Below are 26,811 nucleotides of genomic sequence, written 5' to 3'. Positions count from 1 at the left end.
AAGATGTCCAACATACAGAATAAGGAGAGAATTTTAAAAGCTGCAAGAGAAAGAAAGCAGATTACATTTAGGGGTAAACCAATCAGGATAACAGCTGATCTCTCAACACAGACTCTGAAAGCTAGAAGATCCTGGAATAACATATTTCAAACACTGAAAGACAATGGGCTCCAACCAAGAATCGTGTATCCGGCGAAATTAAGCTTCAGGTTAGAAGATGAAATTAAAACCTTCCACAATAAACAAAAGTTAAAAGAATTCGCAGCTAGAAAACCATCTCTTCAAAAAATCCTTGGCAAAACATTATAGGAAGAGGAAATGGAAAACAACATTGAAAACCAACAATGGGAGGTAGGACAGTAAAGGGGGGAAAGTAGTCAAAGAGGATAACAAATCAGGTTTAGTAACATCAATAAACAAATATGGATAGAAGAACAAACCATATCTCAATAATAACCCTAAATGTTAATGGCTTAAACTCACCAATTAAGAGACACAGGCTAGTAGAATGGATCAAAAAACAAGACCCAACAATATGCTGTCTACAGGAGACGCATTTGATAGGAAAAGATATACATAGACTGAAGGTGAAAGGTTGGGAAAAATCATATCACTCATATGGACCGCGGAAACAAGCAGGAGTGTCCATACTCATATCTAATAAAATAGATTTCAAGCCAAAGCTAATCAAAAGGGATATAGAAGGACACTTCATACTGCTCAAGGGAACCATACACCAACAAGACATAACAATCATAAATATATATGCCCCCAATAATGGTGCAGCTGTATTCATCAAGCAAACTCTTCTCAAGTTCAAGAGTCTAATAGACCAACATACAATAATCATGGGAGACTTCAACACACCTCTCTCACCACTGGACAGATCTTCCAAACAAAAGTTAAATAAGGAAACTATAGAACTCAATAACACAATTAACAACCTAGACTTAATTGACATATATAGACTATACCACCCAACATCAAGTAGCTACACTTTTTTCTCAGCAGCACATGGAACCTTCTCAAAAATAGACCATATACTATGTCACAGGGCAACTCTTAGACAATACAAAGGGGTAGAGATAATACCATGCATCTTATCTGATCATAATGGAATGAAACTGAAAATCAATGATAAAAGAAGAAAGGAAAAAGCAAGCATCACCTGGAGAATGAACAATAGGTTGCTGAGTGATCAATGGGTTTTAGAAGACATCAAGGAGGAAATTAAAAAATTCCTAGAGTTAAATGAAAACACAGACACAACATATCGGAATCTATGGGACACATTGAAAGCAGTTCTAAGAGGAAAATTCATTGCTTGGAGTTCATTCCTCAAAAAAAGAAAAAACCAACAAATAAATGATCTCATACTTCATCTCAAAATCCTAGAAAAAGAAGAGCAAAACAACAGCAAAAGAAGTAGAAGGCAAGAAATAATTAAAATCAGAGCTGAAATTAATGAAATTGAAACAAAAGAAACAATTGAAAAAATTGACAAAACTAAAAGCTGGTTCTTTGAAAAAATAAATAAAATTGACAGACCCTTAGCCATGCTAACGAAGAGAAGAAGAGAGAGAACCCAAATTACTAGCATACGGGATGAAAAAGACAATATCACAACAGACACTTCAGAAATACAGAAGATAATCAGAAATTACTTTGAATCCTTATACTCCAATAAAATAGAAGATAGTGAAGGCATAGATAAATTCCTTGAGTCCTATGATCTGCCCAGATTGAGCCAGGAGGATATAGACAACCTAAACAGACCAATAACAATAGAGGAAATAGAAGAAACCATCAAAAGACTACCAACTAAGAAAAGCCCAGGACCGGATGGGTATACAGCAGAGTTTTACAAAACCTTTAAAGAGGAACTAACACCAATACTTTTCAAGCTATTTCAGGAAATAGAAAAAGAGGGAGAACTTCCAAATTCATTCTACGAGGCCAACATCACCCTGATTCCGAAACCAGACAAAGACACATCAAAGAAGGAAAACTACAGACCAATATCTCTAATGAACCTTGACGCAAAAATCCTCAATAAAATTCTGGCGAATCGGATTCAAATACATATCAAAAAAATTATACATCATGATCAAGTAGGATTCATCCCTGGGATGCAAGGCTGGTTTAATATACGGAAATCAATAAATGTTATTCACCACATCAATAGACTTAAAAATAAGAACCATATGATCATCTCAATAGATGCAGAAAAAGCATTCGACAAAGTACAGCATCCCTTTATGTTCAAAACGCTAGAAAAATTAGGGATAACAGGATCATACCTCAACATTGTAAAAGCAATCTATGATAAGCCACAGGCCAGCATCATTCTGAATGGAGAAAAATTGAAGGCATTCCCTCTAAGATCTGGTACAAGACAGGGATGCCCTCTCTCACCACTTCTGTTCAACATAGTCCTCGAAACACTGGCCAGAGCAATTAGACAGTCAAAAGAAATTAAAGGCATAAAAATAGGAAAAGAAGAACTTAAATTATCACTATTTGCAGATGATATGATTCTATACCTAGCAGACCCAAAAGGGTCTACAAAGAAGCTATTAGAGCTAATAAATGAATTCAGCAAAGTGGCAGGATATAAGATCAACACGCATAAATCAAAGGCGTTCCTGTATATGAGCGACAAATCCTCTGAAACGGAAATGAGGACAACTACTCCATTCACAATATCCCCCCCAAAAATAAAATACTTGGGAATCAACCTAACAAAAGAGGTGAAAGATTTATACAATGAAAATTACAGAACCCTAAAGAAAGACATAGAAGAAGACCTTAGAAGATGGAAAAACATACCCTGCTCATGGATAGGCAGAACTAACATCATCAAAATGGCGATATTACCAAAAGTTCTCTATAAGTTCAATGCAATGCCAATCAAAATCCCAACAGCATATCTTGTAGAAATAGATAAAAGAATCATGAAATTCATATGGAATAATAAAAGACCCAGAATAGCAAAAACAATACTAAGCAGGAAGTGTGAATCAGGCGGTATAGCGATACCAGACTTCAAACTATACTACAGAGCAATAGTAACAAAAACAGCATGGTACTGGTACCAAAACAGGCGGGTGGACCAATGGTACAGAATAGAGGACACAGTAACCAATCCACAAAACTACAACTATCTTATTTTTGATAAAGGGGCTAAAAGCATGCAATGGAGGAAGGATAGCATCTTCAACAAATGGTGCTGGGAAAACTGGAAATCCATTTGCACCAAAATGAATCTGAATCCCTATCTCTCGCTGTGCACAAAAGTTAACTCAAAATGGATCAAGGAGCTTGATATTAAATCAGAGACACGGCATCTGATAGAAGAAAAAGTTGGTTATGATCTACACGCGGTGGGATCGGGCTCCAAATTCCTCAATAGGACACCCATAGCGCTAGAGTTAACAAATAGAATCAACAAATGGGACTTACTCAAACTAAAAAGTTTTTTCTCAGCAAAAGAAACAATAAGAGAGATAAATAGGGAGCCTACATCCTGGGAACAAATCTTTACTCCACACACTTCAGATAGAGCCCTAATAACCAGAATATACAAAGAACTCAAAAAATTAGACAATAAGATAACAAATAACCCAATCAATAAATGGGCCAAGGACCTGAACAGACACTTCTCAGAGGAGGACATACAATCAATCAACAAGTACATGAAAAAATGCTCACCATCGCTAGCAGTCAGAGAAATGCAAATCAAAACTACCCTAAGATACCATCTCACTCCAGTAAGACTGGCAGCCATTAGGAAGTCAAACAACAATAAGTGCTGGAGAGGATGCGGGGAAAAGGGCACTCTTGTTCATTGCTGGTGGGACTGCAAATTGGTGCAGCCAATTTGGAAAGCAGTATGGAGATTTCTCGGAAAGCTGGGAATGGAACCACCATTTGACCCAGCTATTCCCCTTCTCGGTCTATTCCCTAAAGCCCTAACAAGAGCATGCTACAGGGACACTGCTACATCGATGTTCATAGCAGCTCAATTCACGATAGCAAGACTGTGGAACCAGCCTAGATGCCCTTCAATAGATGAATGGATAAAAAAAATGTGGCATTTATACACTATGGAGTATTACTCTGCATTAAAAAATGACAAAATTATAGAATTTGGAGGGAAATGGATGGCATTAGAGCAGATTATGCTAAGTGAAGCTAGTCAATCTTTAAAAAACAAATACCAAATGACTCCTTTGATATAAGGGGTGTAAACAAGGACAGGGTAGGGATGAAGAGCTTGAGAAGAATATTTACAGTAAACAGGGATGAGAGGTGGGAGGGAAAGGGAGTGAGAAGGGAAATTGCATGGAAATGGAAGGCGATCCTCAGGGTTATACAAAATGTCATATAAGAGGTAAGGAGGGGTAAGTCAAGAGAATACAAATGGAAGACATGATTTACAGTAGAAGGGGTAGAGAGAGAAAAGGGGAGGGGAGGGGAGGGGAGGGGAGGGAGGATAGTAGACAATAGGACAGACAGCAGAATACATCAGACACTAGAAAGGCAATATGTCAATCAATGGAAGGGTAACTGATGTGATACAGCAAGTTGTATACGGGGTAAAAGCGGGAGTTCATAATCCACTTGAATCAAACCGTGTAATATGATGTATTAAGAACTATGTAATGTTATGAACGACCAATAAAAAAAAAAATAAAAAAAAAAAAAACTGAAAAGGACCTTGGAGTTGCTTCTTTTTAATTGAGTTATTAACAAAGATAAGAAAGTCCAGAGCATTTATCACTTATCTGAGGTACCACATAAAGTTGCTGATTGACCTGAAACTATGCCTAGCTCATCTGACTAACATACCAGTGGATAGCCACTATGATACATTGTTACCTGTAATCTGTCTTGCCCTTTTTACAAGAGTCATCCTTATTTTCTGTGTATCAGCTTCACCAAATGCATATGAAGGAAGAAACACTTTGCATCTCATTTCTGTGAAGTCACAATGGGAGTTAATGAATTAACATTTAACTAATTATGTCCATAAAATTCATATCTAATCTAATATTTCTCTCTTAGGACTATCCCAATCTCTCTCTCTACATATGTTTATGTACATACCTGTGAATATCTGTATCAGTATCCATCCATATTTACTTTTATATAGAAATGCACTTATGCAAATAGTATTTCTGTAACAGAACAATTACATATATACACAATCAAATGTGTATACATTGCAAAACACATACCAACAATGTATTTGAAAACATTTACTATCTGATAGACTAAAAAAGATATTAGGCAAAGAATAAATGTCAATGTAAATCAAGATTTGAAATAAAACATTAAATCCTATATGAAGAATGCATTGTCATTCCTTGTCTTTAAATAAACACTGTTTGATGATGAGACAGTTTGAAATTTTATTTGGATCTTGGTAATCCTACCCCCAGCTTCATGCCACTCTCACATACCCACTATACCTTCAGTCTATTTTCATTGGCCTATTACAATTTAAATGTTATATTTGATTATTATTGGACTTACTCTACAAAGACAGTTTATTGACCTCTGATAAGTAAATCATCATTATGTGTTTCAGGTGAATATTTAATGTCTCCTTCATAATTTTATATTCTAAAAGAAAATCTGAAAGACATATAGCAACTCAAAGGCATAATCCTTTTCATAAACTACTATTCAATAAATACGAATAAAGGGATTAAAAGTAGGAATTGCAAGTAAGAAGAACTAGTAAATCATGTAGTTTTTGAGTAGAACATTTTCATACTGTTTTTCCAATCCAATACCTATATTACCTATTAACATTTTGAGCCCAGCAGTGGAGGAATTGAGGGTATTTGAAGCTTTTCTAATAAAACTCAGCAGGAGTTGGTGATTTCATCATTTTATTCTTATTCTGATCCAACTACTTAATTCTTCTTTGGGCACACTCCCATATGTGCTTTTTTGCTAAAAAGTGAAAAACATTCAACAAAAGAACCATCACAATACAAGAAGGATTTAGCAAGAGGGTTGGTTTAATGCTGCTTACATCCTTATTCATGCCTGGAAGTCAATAACCGAGCTCACAGTTGGAAGACAGTAGTCTACAGTATTGACACATAAAACAATATTTAATTGGAAATTGTGAAATCTCATTTTATTATACACAATGAATGAATGGGAGTTTATGTTATATGTAGAATTCTATCAAAAAATTATATGGATTAACCTCACTTACAAAATGCAAAATGATGCTATTCCACAATTGCATATTGGAAACAAATAGCATCTATTCTTCATGTGTCTTTCAAATCACTGCTTATATGGACTGCAAAATAAATAGTTGTTCTATCAGAAGAGGAAATTAATAACATATAGTCGTGTCCATGTTGCTGTCAATCAGTCAACAAATATATACTAATATTGACTGAATACTAGAAGTTACTAAGAGCATATATGCAATATGTAAAATTTCACTTTGAATTTAGAAAATAATCTGGAAGCTATTTTCTACTCCCCTTTCTATAGAAGGGAACTGTCAGAGTTCAGAGGCAGCTAGCAGAAAGCATTCTAAAACATTAAAAACTAAAGATCAGCACACACACATATGTACACACATCATGCCCAGGAAAGTGATAAACTGCCAATACTTTGCAAAGAGTATCAAAAAAGTAAATTGCCATAGCAACAGAACAAAGAGAAACAGTAAACAAAGATTATTACTGAGAACAATTAGTTGCTGAATATTCCATATAGAATATATCTCTATGTAGAATATATTTCTATGTAGGATATAGATAATACTCTCACCTTTTCTCTGTCTATATGCATGTATATATAATATTAAGAGTTGATTTTAAAAGTTACTAACATAAAATAGGTGTTGCTTATGTAAGAATATAATGCATAATAGGAGTGACTTACTTAAGAATGAAAATATCCTGGGGAAGAAATAAAAGCAAATCCGATTAAACTGGAACTACTAGGACAAAGGTCTTTATTGATTAATTAGCAAAAAGAAACTTTAAATAAGTAGCAAAGTCATACATAGTTAATTTTTGTTATAAAGGGGTTTTCAACCAAAATTTAGAAATAAGGCAGAAGATGGTAGTGTATCTCTTTAAAAAACAGTTAGTTTTTAGTTGTACCTGGACACAATACCTTCACTTTATTTATTTCTATGTGGTGCCCAAGGCCTCGCATGTGCTAGGCAAATGCTTTACCACTGAGCCACAACCCCAGCCTCTAGTGTGTCAAAAAGCCTCACAAAAGGTTCTTTAATTCTGTAAATAGAACTTTTATTTTCTCAGTTAACAAATGATTAAAGAGCACATCCTATGAAATTATTTGTTAAAATAGTTATTTTATCTGTAAAGAAATAGATAATTTTATTGTTTAAAAAATAATCTCAGGTGATTGTCTTATTGAAGTATAATAATCACTTTTGTAATAAGTTTTGCAATTTATTTCAATACATTTTTTCCTCAGCACTAATAAATTATTAGCATCAAAAAGGCTATTTGAACTAATTTTATCATTGTGCCTGTTTCCTCTCGAGTTAGATAACAGTTGGAGATGTGTATGTTCTATACTTGTACACAGTGTCAAGTCGTGTTTAGGTTGAAACTTGCTTATGTTCATATGGCAAAAACTTCAAAGACCCTTCTAAATGTGGTTGTAGTATGTGCTTTGGCTTTAGCCCTAATGATTCCAGTCAGACTGCAGTGTAAACACACCTAAGCAATACCTCATAAGTAGTGGGTAAGATGTAAATTTTACCTCAATGTTCTTCATTTTTATAGCATTATAATTTGTTATTAAAGTGAAAATAAGATTTTAAAATGTATTATACACACATAAGAGCATTTACGCTTATTTAACACTGGCTTGAAAATAAATCAAATATAGTTTTAAAATATAAATAATGCCTGTTTGCTGTAGCGACATATATTTAATGTGATTAATTCATAAGATTACTCAATGCCTTTCATAAATAGACATTTACAAAAGTGTTCAATTGAACTTAGAAGATGATATTAAATTATGTATATACATATATATGTATATATATCAAAAAGTTAGATTTCTGAGGAACAGAAATATACTTCCAAACAGCCTTTGAATCATAAGTGTTATTTGATTTAATATACAAATTTCTAGTTGGGCATGGTGGCACATGCTTATAATCACACCAGTTTTAGAGGCTGAAGTAGGAGGATTACAAGTTCAAAGCCAGCCTCAGCAACTTAGCTTGAGCCTAAGCAATTTAGCAAGAACTTCTCTCAAAATAAAACATAAAAAAGGCTGGGGATGTGGCTCAATGGTTAAGTGCCTTTGGGTTCAATCCCTGCTACCAAAAAATAAATGAATGAATGAATGAATGAATAAATAAATAAATAAATAAATAAATAAATGTGTGTGTGTATATATATATATGTATATACACACAAAAAAATTTATATAAATATATATATACACACATACAAATTTCTAGTTTTCAAAAGAACTAAAAATATAAAGTACTAAAGAAATATTAATAATTTGATGTATTTTTCTCACATGAATACGGATATTGAAGAATAAGTACATATTCAAAAATTATTTTTAGCAACTCATATTTGATTGAAATATTACTAACAAATAGATGCATTTTGTACCAAATCTTTGATTTTAAATATTCAACAAACTGAGAGAAACATGTATAATAAACAAAAATAGTAAGTGGCAAATTCTGTTCTCCTATGTTACTTTTGGTTTTATGTCCAAAACCAATTAAGTCATAGAAAATAGAAATTTGAAAAAAAACAATTTTAAAAAACTCATTAAAAGAAAGTCTACTATACTTTCCTTTTAAAATATAGGAACAAATTTACTCAGTATATATAATAAATAAGTCATTCCATCTATGAAATGTTACCTATATAAGTAACTTTTAGATTTTATTTTATTTTTTATGAGATATGGATAAGTCCAAAATGAAATTTATAGAACCAACATCACAATGTATATTAGTGAATTTGATAGAATTTCAACTTCTGGAACAGCTGAGAGCTGAAGTTTAGTTTGTTTGGATTATGAGATTTTTTTCCCCAGATGAAGCACATATTTTATTTTTTCTACTTGAATTTACCATATATAAATTTTATAAAACATATATATATATATATGTATATATATATATATATATTATAAGAAATAGAAATTATTATTTGGAAAAACATCAGGCTGAACTGCCCCATCTGCAATTCAGTTCAATCATGCTAACCAGCTTTGAGATGTAGGCAAAAAGAGAAAACAACTATACATCAGTTCAATTCAGTTTCTTTATGCATAAATGAACTTCTGACAAAATTATAACAAATTATATTGAACAATGATTTATTCACTAAATTTATTTATTTACTACTTTCAAAGTATTATTTGAGAGTTTCAAAACAGATATTGTCTAAAGAGTAAACCTGACCTCAGAATAAAATAATGAACCAAACAGACCAAATAGTGAACCAAACTGAAATCCTTTTTGAGGATATAATCTTGTGGAAAAGTCATATATTAAATACACAAATATTTTAATTATATATTGTAGTAAATTACATGAAGAAAAAGAGTGTGTTTATTCTGACAGAATAAATATAAATAATAGTCCTAGATTAGGGTGGACAATAATGGAAATTATATTGAACAATGATTTTATTCACTAAATTTATTTATTTACTACTTTCAAAGTATTATTTGAGTTTCAAAACAGATATTGTCTAAAGAGTAAACCTGATCTCAGAATAAAATAATGAACCAAACTGACCAAATAATGAACCAAAATGAAATCCTTTTTGAGAATAAAATAAAATAAGAGATGTTTTTATGAGATAAAGGAGAAGGACCAGCCATCCATAGACTCTAATGAAAGAGATTGCTTTTAGAGGAAACTCCCTTATGATTGTCCAGATGCAAGAATGTTTGCTGCTTTAAAGCAGAAGATCTCAATCAGAGAAGATATTACCCTCCAGGTCACATTTGACAATGATTGAATACATTTTTAGTTGTCACAATTGAGTGTATGAAGTGTGTGTGTAGTGGGTAAGTGTGTGTGTGTGGGGGTGTGGGTGTGTAGAAAGAGAGAGACAGAGAGACAGAGACTGAGAGAGATTAACACTGTAGTCCAGTGGGTAGAGAATAGGAATACTATAAAATATCTTAGAATGCACAGAAAGACTCTTGTAGGAAGCTAAGCTTGAGAAACTCTAAAGAATGAAAGAGCAAGCTACCCCAAATTGCAGTGCTACATAGAATGAAACTGTAGAGATAGACAAAGAAAAGATTATGAAGAGGTCAGGGACAAAGAGTTTGCGTCTCGTTTTATTAAAAAAGGAAAAGTGAACTGGCACTAGGTTTAAAGTAGATAATAACATTTCATTTACACTTTAAAAAAACCATCACTCTGTAAAATATAAATCAATAAATTTTTTTCTGTTTTTTTTAAATAGAAGGATTATGTAAATATATTCTTAAGGGGAACAAGCAAGTTATAATAATATGAACCCATTTGGGCAAATATACCATGTCATTATCTTCTTTTACATGAAATTAAGAAAATTACCAATCTGCAAATCCCCTTTCTATGTAAAGGTTTTTCTGAGAATTAAAATATATACATATATTTTGAATATTTTATGTATGATAAAATAATTATAGATAAAACCAAATTTAGAATCCCAGCATAGATATTATATTAGTCCAGGTGGAATATAAATAATACAGGTTTGGTCTGGGAAGGAGGCAATAACAATTGAGTGAACTGGGGGTATTCAAGACAGTGCAGGTATAAATTGAGCATTAGGTAATGGGGTGACTGAGTAGAATGAGGAAAAGTAGCTGGTTAGAGGACAGCAGAATAAATTAGACATTATTATTGCTGTATGTATATACATGACTGTAGGACCAATATGATTCTGCAACCAGTACACTCAGAAAAATGAGAAATTATACCCCATCTGATTCAAATGTATGAATCGTCAAGATCATTATACTGTCATGTGTAACTAATTAAAACAAATTTTTAAAAAAGAAATACCTAATAGCACCTAAGTGGGTCATATGCCAGTAATGAAGTAAAGATTGTGCTTATAAAACTATTTCATATTGGATCTGCATCCTTAAATGTTCCAGCCCTATTTGTAATTCACTAGCATTTGAATTTTATTGAAAAGTACTCTAATAATATTATTTTTATGTGTTTTATAGTCTTGTATGAATTTATATTTATCTTATAGCCACAAAACAGAAAAAAAAAAAAACTCTACTTGTCCTTACATGTGTAGGGGAAATTTGTGTGTCAATGTAAAATTATTATACACTAGAATATATCCCTCCAGTTTAATCAACTTACAGTTTTATGGAAACCAATTTACAATTCTGCAATTGTAAAAAATTATATAAATTATAGAAAACTGCCATAGCAAAGCAAAATAATTCCTGTCAATGGGCTTGCAACTTCAGTCTTGTCTGTAGATGTTAAATTCACTTCCCACCCACTTTGTGGAAAAAGCCAATCATGCCTTCATGTGAGTAACCATTTCAATATTCCTGGTTTATGTCTCTTCTTTGAAGGATTATCTTTTTAACTGATTTAATATCTGCTCCATTCCCTCATTGACTAAAAAGTAAATATAATACTTATCATGTGTTTATTTTGATATTTCCATTAGAGTTGTAGTTTTGCCTGTGTTGAGAAAAAACTATCTTTTCACATATTGACTTTATTATATTTTAATTTAACAATGTACTTTTTCCCCCAGGCAAATTTAAGTTATTTGCCATCATATCCTTATATTTCTCAAACTAAGTCAAGGATAAAATATAGTTGAAAATACTGTCTCTGAGCTATTTTTCCCTAAAAAAATTATCATTGAAAAATTTACACAAAAGAAATGAATGTATGCTTTTTAATTTGGAAAGTATAAATAATTTTTTTAAAATAGGTTTTATCATAAATGTCTTTTGTTGAAATGGATTTGAATACAAGCCTTGCTGAATACAAAATAACTGCTGCCGGTTTCCTAGTTTGGGAATGAGAATCAAACACAATTTACTAACACATCCAACTTTAAAAACAAAATGTCCCCATTAATAACCTTCATAGAAGTACAAAAGAAAAAAAGTCTGAAATCATTTCTGTTTCTGTGACTCAAGCAAATTGGTGTATGAAGCAATTGCATTTAGCTTATTAATAAGTCACCAAAGGAAAGTTCCATCTTGCCCAAGGAATGCTTTATATTCCCATGTTGTCTTTGATGTGTGCTACTAGGAGACAAAATGCTTTGTAGAATTGGAAATGTAACCAGAAAACAGTGTCTTGACATTCTCTAGTCTATTGGAAAACAAATAAGTCAGAAAAGGAAAAAAAAAGGAGAGAATGGGGGAAAAAAAAAAAAGGCAAACCTCAGAAGGCTGCTTCTCATTTCTTCCCTCAGGCCTTTTCCAGGCAGTTAGCTCTCCAGGCTAGGAATAGATCCAGATTCATTCCCGCATATGAATGCCAAGCTCACACAATGATTCTTGACTTCAAAAATAGATGTTTCTTTTCAACAAAGTTGTCAAATTATTTTAGGATATTTTCTCCTTATTTGCACAACTGATATTAATTTATTATCATAGGTAAACTAAAATAGTTTCTTACATGCTAGTGGAAAGAGGAACACAATTAAATGGTTTTCATAGAATAATTAAGGTAAGTTGGGGGAAGTCAGTTTATATAGGACACTTGGGAATTACAGAGGGTCCTCTGAAGTAAAACATTAACATATGAAAGAGAAAAAATAGAAAAAAATGGAAATAAAAAATATTCAAGGAGCAGAGAGAGATCCAGGTATTTAAAGGCTCTGAAGCTTATTCTGCTTGGGGTCCCACTTGAAGAAGGAAAACTGTTGTAAGCATGGTCTAATCATATATTTATTAAAGGGATATTTAAAGCACCTTAATGTCCTTCACATGTTAGTTTCTGGTGACACAGTGATGAATAAAAAAGAAAATGGATGTTTCTTACAGTCTTGGTCAGGGAGGGCAAGAAACACATTCATTAAATAGTCAAATGGCTGCTTCACTAGAGGAAATAAGATGCAATTTTATGAAGGATGATATATCTGAAAAATTCAGGAAATACACAAAGGCATTATGCAAAAGCAAACCTTACAATCTCACCACACAGTAATAAACTATGACAATAACTTTGAAATAGCCTATCCTATTTTGTTTTGTCATCCACAAATATATGATTTTGATAGTCTTATGATCATACCATATATTCAGATTTATATCTATTCATTTTAATTACATTAGTGTCTAAAATTACTTAATGTGTTTTACATATCTAACTATAGTTGAGTATAAAACAAAAAACATTTGTTATCATCCTATTACTGGAGAATTTTTGTTTTAAAATTTTGTTGTAAATATTTCCATAGCAAACATCTTTGTGTATCTAAGCATCTACTTGGAATTCTAAATGAAGAATTACTTGTACAAAATTGGTTGATAGGATTTGTAAATAATTAATATTTTCTAATAAAAATATTATGGTTTTGCTATATCTAATCTTAATTTATTTAACTTTTATGCTTTTCAGCTTTTTCTGTTTCTTAAATAACTTTTCCATTTGAATTCTATATCACTTGGAGTGGGTGAGGACTTTAGTGTTTCTCTTCATTATTTTTGTGATATTTTCTATAAAAACAAATGGATAACAGCATAATTAAGGCATTTTAAACAAAAATTTAAAAAAGACATTAGTAATCTTTTTTAAATACTAATACCACATACTAAAATGAAGAATTATGACTGATTTTAGAATAAAAATCCTGCATCTACACTGGAAGTCTCATATACCCAGACATTCTATTCAACATATATTTGTCAGGCACTTCTACACACACAAAAAAATGAAATAGTTGCTAAACAGTCTAGACTCTCAGAGAATGCAATCTGACATTAATATTGACAGAAAAAATGTGTAGAAGCATGGGTTAGAATAAAAAGGAAGAATGGTCACTCCATAGAGAGGAAATTGCATTTAGGCACATGGATAAAAGGAAGAATACCGGTGTTAAGAAATGTAAATAGTTGCAGGGTGACAAAGTATAGGGAAAGTAGAAAAGTTGGCGAATGAAAGTAGAGAGATGGGCCAAGATCAGCTTAAATGACTGAAGCATTAAACAAAGTGGTCACCTGTGCAAATTTCTGTTATAAAAAGATACATTTTCAAGGATCAAAGGAGATATTTCACAAAAACCAAGGGAAACAATCAGAAGTCTACTAAAATGATCCCTCCTACAATTGTGGGGAAGGCTTAATGCAGGTAACCCCCAGGAGGAAGGGAAATGGAGGAATACACACTTGATTGAGACAGAAATGTGTCCTGCTGCTTTATTGCATGATCCACCCTTAAAGGTAAACTATGCATCTATTGTCATAATCTATAATAATCATTGGCTTCTCTCTCTTCTAGTAGACTACAGTGTTCTGGATAAAAAAAAAATCATCATATACCTGACATTGAGAGGATGCTTAAAATATGTTTAATAAGTGAATCTGTTTCTTCTGAGAAAATGCATTATTTGTTTTTAAAGGTTTTGAATGAGAATCTCTGGATACAGTGTTATCAGTTGGGATCCAGTCGAGAACACAAAAACTATACTAGTTGTTTGAAGAGAAAGAATAGATGGGGCATTTGGTTAAATGGATGTTAAACAACAGATAAAGTGTAATCTTGAAGTATTATATAGGAAATGACAGCAAGTCCCATATCTAGACCTAGAAAAAGGAAGAGAAGAATTTGGCTATAATAGAACTCAGAAGCTCATTGAAGGGATTGAAAGACCTGGGAATTGAATCTTGTGGAAGAGAGCATCACTCTGCTGGCTCTAGGACATCTGACAAGGCATGATAAGGTTGCTTTTTGGGAAGTGATAAAAGAATCTAGAAGATGAAATGAAGTGCCATTCCTGAGGTCAATATATATACTCCACTACACTGCAAGGAAAAGGAGGAAAATGGGGAAACTCAAGGATCTGCTCTCCTCCTCTTTCCATTTGCTCTTCAGTACATTTTACTTGTAGAAAATAGAAGAAAGCCTGTTGAAGAGAGATAATTTTAGTTTGCATAATTCCAGCCTAGAAACCTGAAACAGAGCATGAATTTATTTGTTTTTTTATAATTGACAAAATGGATAAATTTGGAGCTTAGAGTACACCTAAACATTTACTCTAGGATCCTAATAAGTAAAAGAAATAAGCATTTGGGGGAAAAAAAACATACTCATTCAGAAAAAAAAGTAAAAGAAAGAAAATGATGACTTATCATTGTCCTAATATGCTAGCAACCGATTTTTTTTAATACCAAGACATTATGATGTAATGTATAATATAAACAAGCTCACTGAGTTCACCAAGGGTATGCCAGGTTTCAGTACAGAGAAGTAATACACTACCAAGAAGAGGATGGGGGGAAAGGGAGAAGGAGAGGAGGTGGTGGAGGAGAAAGAAAAAGCATGGAAGAAGAAGGACAAGGAGGAGAGGAGGAAGAAGAAGCAACTTAACACTTGGGTTGGGCTGGGGTGTAGCTCACTCAAAAAAGTATTTACCTAGCATGTTTGAGGCCCTGGGTTTGATACCCAAAAGCACAATCAAATACACCTTGAGTTGACTCATTCCGTGGCCTTGACTAACACTTTCTGGTTTTTGACTTTTCTTGTGGGGGGAAAATGTTAGATATAAGTCCACACTTCAGAGAAGATGGCAAGGTTGGGGACAGAATTTGTGGATTCTTCAACATTTTCTGGAAACCATGGGAGAGGATAAAATCTTCCAAGGAAACTGTACAGAACCGGATAAAGTGCCCCAAATGGTAGTTGAGAAGCAACAATATTTAGAGTGTTAGGCAGAGGCTGAAAAGAAAAAAAAAATTTGAAAAATACTAAAAGGTGCAATTCAAGAAAGATGAATACTGCTATCATATTGCCATTTTAATTTGTTTTTTATTAACATCGAATTGAATGGTTTTCTCATATTTAGATGTTTCAGTTTTTCTAAATAAAGTTATCTATTTATGTCTATTAAATTTTACTTGGGAGCTTTTATGTTGTTTTTAGACATCTTTATGAGTCTTTCAAGCTGATATAGTTCATAGAAAATCTCCAATGACATTGTTCTAACTGCTCCTCTGAAACAGCCTTAAATTTAGTAACAGCTTAAAAAATATTATGCCAAAAATGCAACATGTTTTGGAAAAATCCCAGGTATATGGAAATGCAACCCTAATTGTGCCAGTATTCTTTTTTCCTCTTTCTACCTCTCTCTGCCTTTTTATTCTGTAGGCAGAATCCAAACAGTGTTTAAGAATGGGGGGAGTGAATGTATATAAAGCAGACTTCTTTTATTTCAGTCTCATTTTGCCCATTTGTAAGCTTAACTCCTGTGCAAATCATGTATCTTCCCAATGACTCACTTTCCTTTTCTCTAAAATGAGGATAGCAATATGTGTCACTGAACAAGTTGGTTTTGAATGCAAATTGGATCGACATACAAAAACAATTTCTATCACTACCTACACATAGGAAACATCTAATAAATAATGGCATTTACATTTATTCTCTGTATTTCTTTTGATTACCATAATACTAGCACATACTATTGAGAGATATGTCTCTGTCCTTCTATATATACTTATTCGACAGTCCATGTTTTACAAATAAGAGAATTAAGGCTTGAAAGTCATGATGTTTTAGCCCCAAAAGCAACAATTGAGTTTTCAGTGTCAATCACAGCTATTAGACTACATTCACTAATCATTTTCAAAGTCAGAACCATAAACCACTGTCTCAGAATAAGCTTCATTGTTTGGTAAATGAGATTACTGAGCCCCACCCAGTTTTACTGAAAATAAGCTATTTGGATTAAGCCCATGCATTTTATTTTCAAGTATCACTTCAAATGCTTCTCAAGCACGCTAAATCAGAAACTCTTTGTGGAAAACAAAATAAGATCCAAAATGTATAAGAAAGAGAAGCATGAAGGAAAGGAAATTTTGGGGATGGCATGTTTTGAACACATACATTATGATGTATTTCAGATCATATTTTAAAACTAAAACTTGGAAAAAATTATCTCTTTGACCCAGAAAGGCAAAGACTATTTTAAACTGGAAGTATGCTTTTATATAAGAAGACCATTCTGTAGTATCTTCAGGAAAATTCAAAACAAATTGAGTGATGATTTGGATAACAAAATTCAAAGTTGTTTTTTTTTTTTCATTCATTAATTGGACACGTATTTGCTGACTTCATTACTATGGATCCAGCAATAAAGGGAAGAGGAAAGACAAAAATTTCTTCTTTCACTTGAGTGTAGTTACATTTTACCATCCCAGTAAGTGACCTCGTATCAATGAGACTGAAATGAGATAATGTCTGCAAAACTTTTTGCAAACTGTAAAATGTAATGAACTCGTAAATGACTTTTGTGAATACAGTAGTACCTCTACATCACTTGTCAATTTCATTCAAAACTTTAATATTCTACAGATATACAAGGAACCTACTATTTCAAGGACAACATGATGCATTGAAGCAACAAAAGTGAGCATGACAAAAATCTCAGCCATCAAATTGTTCATGATTAATTAAACAATCCCAACAAATATATCTTCCTGGGGAGAGTGAGGGAAGGTGAAACACTGAGGGAAAGCTGACAAGGAACTCAAAATATGAAAGTGACTGAGAGGTAGGGAGCAATATCATTCATAGAAAACCCAGAATCCTCTAACACTGAAGCACATTCAGAAAGCCAGTATGTGTAAGAGTGGATGAAGTGCTATGTTTGGGGGAGGGTCAACGTAGGCCTGGATAGGCCAATGGGAAGTGGAGTCACTCATTCAACCAATGTTTTTATATTTATATACTACGTAGGTAATATAGACTTAAAATGCAAGACTTAAGTTGAGGATATCTCATAATCATATTTTCATTTTATGTTCAGAGTTGAGGCCAAAGTCAAACATAATTGTTCTCATGGACAAGAATCCCAATATGATGGGAAGAGATGGCATAGGGATATAGTGGAGATGACGGATATTAATGAATTTGAGGTGGAACACGACAGAGAGAGACTGGATTTCTTGTTTGGATGAATGCATAAATAATCTGTGGTACCATTGCCTGAGAAAACCATTTTAAGTATAAAGTAATTAGTTTGCTTTTGTGCCTTCTGACCATCTGAGTTGGCATGTATCCCACTGAATTTTTTAGTATCTTCTCTAAACCATCTGACAAAGTTTGCTTAGGAAACTGACATTCTTAAACTTTTGATAATTTTCATATACCCCTCTTAAATGTCTGGCACAGAATGGGTATCCAAACATGGTTGTTATTTGAACTGAATATATATAATATGACCCACAAAATAGACTACCAAGCTAACAGAATTCCCAATGAGGAAATTCAATCTAAAGAGTAACATTTACATGATTACAGTTGTGAAAGTTCTGAATTTACCAGCATGAATTCCTTTCAGAAAAGGCATCTTCAGCTATCTGAATTGCTCTTTTCACAATTTTAGCTTCATTGACTTTCATTTCAGAGTTATTTTTAGCATACAGATATTAGCTACTGAGACATATTTGGTAATCAAATAAGATACCTGTTTATCATGCGTTTCTAAAGCACCATGGGAATAATTGCAGTGTGAATTTATAAGCCCTGGAAGTTTTTTGAGTTACAGCTGTCTTTGAGGACATAGTCACTCCTCTTCCTATTCCCCTTTTCTTTTTCAGCCTAATTACTGGGTGATGTTTGTGAAAATAAATCAGATGTAAAATGTCAACTTACCACATCAAAGTTGTTAACAAAATAGTGAAAGTCTATTGGGATTAATATTAAATTTGTATTGCTTGCTCTGTGGAGACCTCCCACTTGTTGCTAATTCCTACTGTTAACAGACTTAAATAGATTGAGAACATTTAATCAGGAAAAAATAAATACTTTCTTGTACTTTGAATGCACTATTTTTATCATAGATCTTATTATTCCTCTTAAATAAATCTATCCTTTGAAAGTTCTTCCTAAAGTAATGGAGTTACAGTCAATCATTAAAGCTAAAACAGCAGCAATAACAATAACCAACACAAAAGCCTCAATGAATTAGGCTCTTAGTTTATTCTTGGTTCTCCATCTTCAGTTTATTCTTTTATCTTTTCCACAGAATACTTATATGAAATAGTGCAGTTATGATAAAGTGGCTAACATGTTTTCAACAATTTTGTTGTACCACATATTGGCTGAAGCACATGTATGGCTTATATAATTTTATTTTCACCATGAAAACAGTCTATGAAGATGGAACTGATATTATCTTCACTGTGCCCTTGAAGAAACTAAATTGAAAACAGTTTAAGTAACTTTCCCAAGGACACACATGTTTTCAAAGTCATACAGTCTGAATTTAAATTCTGGCTTCACCATATGCTGGCTGTTTGATCCTGGGAGAATTGCTTAATCAATTGAAGACTGAAGATGCCAACTACCCCGATTTGCAAGGGACCGAGGGCTTTTCCATAATACATGATTTTTATGCTACAGTTCTGACAATCTTGGGACAACAGATCAACCTTCCCTATTTGAAAAATGAGCATAGTGAAAGTGCCCAACTCTAAGAATTTTGTTGACTGTTAATTGATAACATTTAGAGTACTTAGCATAATGACCAACACATAATGAGTATTCAATAACTGAATTCTTTTTGTCATTATTGTTCTTATTTTCTCCTTTATCCTCATTGTCTGAAACATCCTTGCTGTATTTCATTATGTGTGTTACTATGTAAGTTATTTTATAAAACCTACACTGATAATGCCACCCTCTTGCTAATAAACTGTGATGATTCCACATTATGTATTTAATAAAGCATCTATTATTTAATAAAAGATTCTTCCTTCTCTTTAGTGAATTTCTTTAGAAAGTATATGGGGCAGAAACAGGATAAGTACAATGGGCGGATATTCCAGGCTTTATATCCAGTTCTATACATTCTTAGCCTTGTGAACTATAGAAATTATTAGACTCTCACCACATTAGTTTATTCATTTTGAAATGGGGGTGCAATAATATTTATCTCATTAAATCTCTGTAAGCATTTTGTGAAGATATGATTGTAAATTATCTTGCCAATAAGAAATCCCACCAAAATTTATTTCACCATCTGAATTTTATATCTACCTTCCCTTTTAAATTTGTCAGTGCCCCTACATCTATACATTCATACAACAATAGGAAAAGAATTTCATATGTTATCTCACTTGTTCACAATGTTTCATTTCTGTGGAATTTTCCCTGGGAAATTCTTAATATGGAGAAATGTTATTATATTTTAGGACCCAGATAAAATATCTGTTGAATGTTTTCTAAAATTCCAAAATAATCATGCCACACTGTTTATCTTTTTTTTTTCACAGATATCATGTTCTAAGTGTAATAAAATAATTAAATTTGTGTTTCAACTTCATTTAACACCAGGCCATGATCTCCTTTAGAAGTTTACATGGCATTTTACAATTATAGAAAAAATACTCCTTTAATGATAAGTTAAATTCTTGGATAAACAAGGGAATGCCTTGTCTTTCTTTTATATTTGCACCTGTTCAACCAAGGATCTAGCACTTAAAAAATAGCTCACAATAATTGAACAATTAAAAAAATGAATTATGTATCAAGTAGCCATTATCTTTTGACATTGTCCTCTTATGAGTTTATATACTTATTCCAGTGACACTTTTACTACTCAAAATGTGTTGGAAAACTTTTTGAGGTCCTACTTACAGGTCCCAAAGCATAACAATTTTAGAAAGCAGCCTTATGACTACAAAGTAACATTTTTAAATGCTATCTAAATGTGAACATTTCATATCTGGAAAAACAAAGAAAAAATGTTACATGTTAGTAGCAGAATTAAAAAGGCAACTTGATTATTTTCAGTAGTTGATAATGCTGTATGCATAAGAAAAATAGGAACTGAAAGTGGTTGAAAAATACAAAGAAATACTGGCAAATTCTCAGACATTCTATTAAAATTATATAGACTGAGTTTAGTACATATATACTTACATAGACAGACTCAGCAAAAATATCTTCAAATATTAAGAAACTAAGCAGAAGATATCTATAGACAACTAAAGCAAAGTTGACCTAGAAGTAAAGGCTCACAGTAGGCACTGCTTATGCACTTTTCAAACATGACAATTGTTCCTCAAGTCAGTTTGTTATTATGAAGCATTGGAATAATTAGAAAAGCAAATATAATGTGTAAAAATGTTCTTGTTGGTTTCCCATTTGGTAACATGGGATAATTAACATTCCTTGCAGAGTTCCATGACTTTAGAACTTTATTTGTATTAAAATAGCAATGCTGTAACTGTGATAGTGCATGGCATTAAGAAATTATGGTAAATTATGCCTAGTTTTCACATATAAATACCACATTTTCATACATAATGCCACATATTCTGTATTTTCTAAATTGTGGAACAATTGACTACTTTGTTGTAAAAGTTTATGATGAAATCATATATTGGCATTCTTCAAAAGTATACATCTTTTCTCTCTAGGTTGGTAACAAGGCTTGTGTCCCATACATTACCACTGTTCACTATAAAATCTAAAGGGTATATGCTGTGCTTGATATATACTGTTGATAATTTGAAATTTTTGTTGAGCAGCTCTTTGAAAGCACGTTAGATAGGTCTTTTTATCTCCTAATCCATTTCACAACAACCAAAACTATTAAGGCTCATAGATTTTGCACTGAAAAAGAATTTCCAAGACATAAAAGAGACTTATCAGGGGGAAACTACTGATTTCAAAAAAAATCAACCCATTCTTTATACTGAAAGATGTATTTAACTTGAAAAGCAAGATCGAGCTGGAGAAACTTTGAATAATATGTTTCATAGTAAAGTACCTACTATTTATCTTTCAAAATACTAAGAAGTTGAAGTAATCTTGCCAAGGTTATAGTGGACAAATGATGCTACTTATAAATTATCAACTGTTGTTAAGTCATTAAGGAAGGAAAAAGAAACAGCCCCATACTAGTATCACAGTTGGTCAAATTTCATTAAGTTCCAAGGTTAAAAAATACAACTTGGAAGCTTGTGAACATTATGATAGATAACAAAAGCTATCAGATTCATCTTTATTACCTCTCCCATACATGAAATAGGGAAAGAAATCATGGTTTGAAAGTTTTTCAGATCAAGGAAGCTATCATTTTTTTTTGTTATTGAGTTTTTTAAAAATAAAATCTACCCACCAAAACCATTTGACTTTTGGAAAGCCTTTTCTCTGTATCTGTCTGAAAAAAAAAAAAGAAATATGTAGGATCACATTTATAAGAGCAAGTGAAGTATTATATCATCATATATTTTATTAAATACAAATGCTTTATGTTATAAAGTAAGGTTAACCATGCTAACAGATCCTTGCAGCTTTAAAGTATACTGCTATGGATTATGCACTTTAATAAAAATATTTACCTTTGAAAGTGATATTTTACTTTAGTGTATCAAAGGAAAATTGTAAACTAAATTCAGTAAGTTTTGATCTTAGGTAAATTGTGTGATTCAAGCAAATGAACATTTGTTTGCTTACTTGTGAAAGAAACTTTGCCAGATAATACATAAATGAAAGGCATAAATTCTGTCTTCAAGAAATTGAATATATTGGAAGAAACCACAAAAACATAACTAAATATGTTAATACTCAGAGTTAAAGTATAAACAAAGTGCTGAGAATTCTGGAAAGCTTTCCCAAAAGACTTGATTTTCAGGCTACATTTAAAGGATGACTTGCAATTGGAAGATTAAAAAGAGGAAGATTGGTGTAATATAATGAAAACAAATCCAAAGGAATGGAGGTATAAAATGTCATAATATATGTTCAAGAAATGGCAAAAATTACATAAGAGCCATATATATTTCTTTTTAATTCATCCAATGTGATACTGTTCAAGTGGCTATTTTATGAAATCATTAAATTGTTTGCAAATAAAGAACAAAATTTGACATCAAACAGAAGTTATTAATAGTTTACATTTTAAGAGGCTAAGTATTTATGAATCTTTCTCTTCCCACATTCAGTGATGGTTATCTGGATTGATTATCTTAAAAAAAAACACTTTGAAATGTAAATTTTAATGCAACGTGTGTGTGTGTGTGTGTGTTGGTGTGTGTGTGTGTGTGTGTGTGTGTATTTGCCTGCATGCATATGCAAGTACACATGCTGGAGATTGAACCCTTTCGCATACTAGAAAGGTGCTCTACCACTGAGCTGCATCCCCAGCCTAAAAATATGAAGTTTGAAAGTTAAAAATAAAATACAAAAGAAAATATGTGATTGTTTTAACAACTGGCTCTATGTAGCCATTACAGACTTATTGAATTTTCTGGCATTTAACTTGTTTCATTATTTAGTTTCACTCTATCACTATCACTCTTTGGTCTTGTACATAAATTTTACTTTCTCTTGTTTTATTTAAGCTACCTTTTAAATAGTAATGCTCTCTTTTAGGAATATTCCAATACTGTGAAGATTCTTTCATTTCTACTCAAATACAAAGGTAATTGAGTCCTGGAAGAAAAGCCAGCTTGGGTATCAGTTTCTTTTTTTTTTTTTTTTTTTTTGTCTCCTGCCAACAATAACAATTGATTTTCTTGCTTCTAACCCAAATTAAAATCATTGAGGAGAGCAGCTCCAAATGACAATTGGTGTCCACTCCACTAACCATGTCATAGTTAATTACATTAAATATGCTATATTTCCTCCTTTTAAAATAGTCTCAAAGGGATGACTATGAACAGGAATTTAATTATGCTTTAAATATACTTCGTTGTGCTCAAACTTTGTAGTGAAACAAGATCCCCTATTGGGAATCATTAATTAAGTTTTTACTCTATGTAATATTGTAGGACTATTAGATGAACTGGACCACACATTCTATATGAGAATTTTTACCCACACATTTGACTGAGTTGAGGATATGCTTAACCAGGAACTATTTGGGAGTTTAAGAGAACAATTTTAAAGCTGTAATAATGCACTCTGCTAGAAAATAACAAATCAGGGTATTTCTAAATTCAAAGACACCATTCCTAGCATATGGATATTGAGTTGTGACTTCCACTCTAGTATATAGAAAATAAAATTTATTCATCAAATATTCATTTGACATCTATCAAATTTAATTAGTGAATAAAATTACTGGTTAAAATTTTTGATATAGACTAAAATCTTCAGGTGCCAAAATAATTTGTATCTTTGTAACACTTGACACAAAATATTTTTTCTGAATAAATCATTTAATCAGTAGATAAACTATTACCAAATTATAATATTTGAAAGAATTGAATTGCCTTAAAGGAACACCAGAGAGGTCCTGTCTAATGTAAACTTTCTAACACATAAAACATAAAAAATACCATCATTCTCTGCAAAATCATACTTTGTATTTCTTTATAACATTTATCATTAGCAGATAATTTATTTCCCTACTTCTTTATTTGCCCATCTATTCAGCCTAAAATATAGACTGCACTAGAGTGATTTTGTATTTACTATTTTATTTTCAGCACATGGAATAGGTCTGGCACATAGTGTCTAATATTTATTGAAAGAATAAAGAAATGGATATTTCATTAAAGATAATGCCTATTTAAAATTTTGTAAGAACTGGAAAAATCAGCCTCTAGATGATTATCAATTTACACCATACCAATTCTATTGATAGTACACTCTATGCCTTACACAATATTCCAATTCTGGACCTTGTTTTGTCAATATGAGTATTAAAAGATATCACTTTTTAAACATATTTTTTAGTAAAATTAATTTTCCTATATTTTTTAGACATTTAAATTTGTTTCTTTTAAATCATTTCTCATATTCTTTACCCAATTTCCCGTTAGATTCTTGGTCTTTATCTTATATTGTTGCCTTTATCTTAGTAATGTATAGAACACTTTCCTATGTACTTGTGTGGTATAACTTGTGTGTGAGGGTTAAGTGATGTTTTAATTCTTGGAAATATTTTGGCACATAGAAAATGCTCTATAAACATTAGTAATTGTTATCTATGGATCTGAAGTTTTGATAAATTGGGTGAATCTTGTCATCCCAGGATTGCAAAATATTCTTCTTTACCTTCCTTTAGTAATTTTTCCAACTGTACTTGATAGAAGAGGCAATATGGACTTAAGATAACGTGGATGTCAAAAGGATTGGGAAAAGCCTAAGTTACAAAATAGCATGAACCAGGTAATACAACAACACATGATCATCAAGTGCATAGTAGCTTACAATAATAAAAATATATCGCTCACAAGTAATAAGTGTTCATCAAGGTAAAATACATTTTTTTCATCAGAGACTCTCAAAAATCATTTGGAGCAATGGCAATGACATTTTCAGAATAGGAATCTAAGATTTTTTTATTTCTTGTGTTAGCAATTAAATACTTGTAAACAGTGTCCCTCTGCCTGTCTCTCTCACCTCCACACACAGACACTGACACCATACTTAAATTTCTGCATTTAACCACTAAGAGATCAGGATATATGATATTTCCAGAGGCAGTGAGAACCAAAGCTATTTGGAAAATAGAACTAATTGTTACAAAACAAATAAGCAGAGGTAAGATATATGGAAGTAAATGGATATGAACAAGAACAAGAATAAATAGGAAAAGTTAAAGATAGTTTTAATCCTGAGTGACGAAAAGGAGGTAGCATCATTATTAAAACTATGAAAAAGCTATAGATTTAGGAAAGGAGGAAGAATTCTTATTTACATACCTTGAGTTCAAGAAAACTGGCAGGCCTCCAGAAAATAGCTTTGGAAATGTTAATATGACTGTAAGAAAACAGAGTGGAAAGGAAGGTAGAGACTGAGAGAGCCTAAAAAAAGAGGGAGAAAGTGAGGATGATGTGGAACCCATTTGAAAATGTAAAAAGGAATACCGTTATTAAAAGAAACAGCACAGGAGGAGGGGAAAAAAGATACAGACAGAACCTTAAATAGATACAGACAGAACCTTGGACAATCTTTTGTTAGTTCATGGCAGCATAAGGAAGAGGAGGAGCTACCAACAGTGTCCACAGAGAGAAGCTGCTCTGAAATTACTAAGGCTTTCAGCAAGTCCAACAGTTCAGGGACGTGGATACAACAGTTCCACCAAAGTTGTGAGACATGTAGACACGCAGCAATACAATGAGGAGCGACTGATGAGGAAACAAATTGAAAATAATTGGTCTCAGCCTTTCAAGAAGGTTAACAAAGTGGAAACAAGAATTATATGTTAGCTATTAAACAGAGTCGTAGAATCGAAGGCAAATATATTTGGTTGTGGCTCCAGCTCATACATATTCCAAAAAGGAGGCATTATTTAAAAGAGAAAAAAATGAAAGAAAGGAAAAATGAAAGTATATTATGAAAATATAAAAGAGAATTGTACGAAATAAAATAGGTTATTTAGCAATTGTAATATGAAAAAATTGACCGAATGTGTCAATAAATATATATATATATATATATATATATATATATATATATATATATATATTAATAACTAAATTTAAAGAACCACAAAAAACAAAAACTTGAAAGGGAATCAGAATACTAAATTATTTTCTTTTCACATGTCTCTTTCTAAACAAATAGGAATGATTATTACCATTTGTAGACAGTGGTAATAGTAGATGTGAAGATATGAGTATGGAAACAGT

The 26,811-nt window shown here is 32.2% G+C and overlaps 1 protein-coding gene across 3 annotated transcripts in view; it reads right to left on the bottom strand.

Annotated features, from left to right (window-relative positions):
• The window catches only part of Csmd3 (CUB and Sushi multiple domains 3), a 1,110,517-nt gene that overhangs the window by 1,040,549 nt on the left and 43,157 nt on the right, over positions 1 to 26,811 (bottom strand). The gene's annotated exons all lie outside the window — the stretch shown is intronic.

Source organism: Urocitellus parryii, chromosome 7, assembly GCF_045843805.1.
Source record: "Urocitellus parryii isolate mUroPar1 chromosome 7, mUroPar1.hap1, whole genome shotgun sequence".
Classification (NCBI taxonomy): domain Eukaryota; kingdom Metazoa; phylum Chordata; class Mammalia; order Rodentia; family Sciuridae; genus Urocitellus; species Urocitellus parryii.
Note: the sequence above shows the minus strand (reverse complement) of the source record. Positions and strands in the feature narration are given on the sequence as shown.